Consider the following 2,790-nt stretch of genomic DNA (forward strand, 5'->3'; position numbering starts at 1 on the left):
GTTGCCGGACATGAAAAAAAAAAAAAAAAAAAAAAAAAAAAAAAAAGCTCCCCCTTACCTCGACCTACTTGAATGTGCACATGGTTGCAATGACACGTGTATTTTGCATTGCAAGGCTTCTGTTCATTCCCAAATGAACTCTACCTTTGGAGAATCTCTCTGTGTTTGTTATTTAGGTTGACACCCTTTGCTACTACTCTTCTACTTTTCTGGAACATGAAGCATAGGCTGGAGGTGGAACATCCATCTTGCACCCGTGAGGACTAAGCCTGGTCTCTAAAGGCTTCATGGAGCTGAATGCCAACCTGGCTATTTACTTATGGACTTCTTCTACCTGAGTCAGGGGAAACACTCCTAGGCATTTAATAAATTGGTTGGAGGTTTTTTTTGGTTAACTTTTGTTTGGTTGGTTGGAGGCAAGGGGAGGTTGTTACTCAACCCTAAACTTCTTAGATTCATCATGAAATTTATGTTTTGCTGAAAAATCACCCATTTCTTGTAGGTTTTGAAATTTTTTGCCACAAAGTTGCAGAATGAGATCACTTAAATTATTTTACTCTCTTCTATGTTGGTATCTCATTTACTCATTAAGTTTGTGTACTTAACTTTCCCCCTTGACCAAGCTCACTGGAGTTTATTTACTTATTTGTCTTTTCTTAAAAAGAATAACTGTTGCACTTATCCTTTCTACTGTTTTGTGTTAGTTCCTGTTTCATTCTTTTATCTTGCTTGTTCTTTTTTTCCGTTTGTAAGATAAATACTGTTTCTTCAAACTTTCATCATTAATAATGAAGTCATTTTAAGGCTATAAATTTTACTTTGAACACGGCTTTAGCTGCATCCTATGGGAGTTTGGTATAAAGGGAATCTACCTTTGCAGTGTTTTTTATATCATTTGTAACTTCAGACCCGAGTTTCTTTTTAATTCAGTTTTGTTTTGTCTTTTAAGAGGATTTACTCATTTTAAAGTATGGCAGGTCCCAGAAGCTCAGGCTGCAGGAGGAGTGGCAGTGGCCAGGCAGCCCAGCTTCATGAAGGTTCTTGGCACGCCATGTTCCACAGGCAACGGGCACACGTCTTCCCCGCCGTGAGGATGCCCAGGAAGGTCAGCTCAGCCAAGTGGGCAGTGAAGGAAGAGCCCAAGAGTAGCTCAGCAAGGTTGTCACCTAAACCTGCTCTTGCAAAAGTGAAAATGAAGCCAGAAAAGGCAGCAGCAAAGGATAAATCTTCTAACCCTAACCCTAACCCTGAGCTGCACAAAAAGGCCTCCCTAGGGAAACGATCTCCAAACCTATTCAACCCAAACAGGTCCTCTCCTAAATTGCAGCAAAACAGCAATTTAGCTCAGCCACAGAGCTCAAGTATTGGTCCCCACAGGAAGTTCCCCCACTTTAGAAATGCAAAGGACAAAAAGTTAGTTCTAGCCCAGGCACACTACCAGCACCTCTGGGTTGGCCAGGGGACCTGAGGCATGGAGCCAGGGATGGACCCCCACACACACAACCAGGCACACCGCCAGCACCAAGGAGCATGCCAAAACCATCACCTCCATGTGGGTGGCCCACCAGAGCCACCACAATAACCATGGCTACTGTGAAAGTGGCTACATGCCACAACCACCACGCAGATGGTCCGCCAGGCACTGGAGTGCACTGACACAAGGAGAGTCACCAGCAGAGACAAAGAGGATGTCTCTCTCCACAAAGCCCACTTCATGGGCCGGCCTGTGGCTCACTCAGGAGAGTGCGGTGCTGATAACACCAAGGCCACGGGTTCGGATCCCATATAGGGATGGCCGGTTTGCTCACTGGGTGAGCGTGGTGCTGACACCAAGTCAAGGGTTAAGATCCCCTTACCGGTCATCAAAAAAAAAAAAAAAAAAGCCCACTTCAGGGTAACAGAAGAAGCATCTGTTCTATGATGATATTGGGGACCTGATCACACCTCTCAGCATTGGACAGATCATCTAGGCAACAAATCAACAGAGTAACCATGATTCTTTCAGAAAGAGAGAAGAAATCTAGGGTAACTATAGGGGGTAGGGAGAGGGAGTCGGGGAAGGAGAGAGGTTGGACGAGGGGCATAAAGAATAATTATGATTTGTAACAATATATATACTAGTTATGCTGATTTGATCAACATATGTCAATGCTGAACCCCAAAAGAATATGTAATCAATTATGATTCAATAAAATAAAATAAAAAAGATAACAACATGCAATTCAAAAATAAATAAAAGGCATCATTCCAGCTGGGAAACAAAAAAAAAAAAAAAAAAAAAAAAAAGGCACCTTTCCAGCGGGGAAAAAAAAAAAAAAAAAAAAAAAAAAAAAACGGAATTGGATTGGATTGTGGTCAAACTATACGTCCTATTATCTCTTTATTCAACCTGTACGATTTTTTTTGTGGCTCGATACATGGTTATTTTCTGCAAATATCCCATGGGCGTAAATAGATGCAAAGTTCCCTGCACACAGTTAAATTGAGCTTGCTGCTGGTGTTACCCAATTCCTGTACTCCCACCCTTGACTTTGTCCGGAGCCCTGGAGTCCTAGGAGGGCCTGGCGGGCGGGAAGGCGGCAGCGGGGAGCGGGCGCGGCGAGGTTGGGCGGGGGCGGTCAGGCCGGTTGCCAGGAGGCGGGAAGGGGACACAATGGGGTCCGGGAGCGGGGCCGGGCGTTGGGGGCGGGGAGGGGAGAGGGCGGGATCCAGCCACCCCCTTGGCCTGCGCGCGCCAGGAGCCACCGCAGGTCAGTGCGTGTCCCGCTTCCCTCGGAGCAGCGGGTCCCC

Source organism: Galeopterus variegatus, unplaced genomic scaffold (genome assembly GCF_000696425.1).
Source record: "Galeopterus variegatus unplaced genomic scaffold, G_variegatus-3.0.2 Scaffold960, whole genome shotgun sequence".
Lineage (NCBI taxonomy): Eukaryota > Metazoa > Chordata > Mammalia > Dermoptera > Cynocephalidae > Galeopterus > Galeopterus variegatus.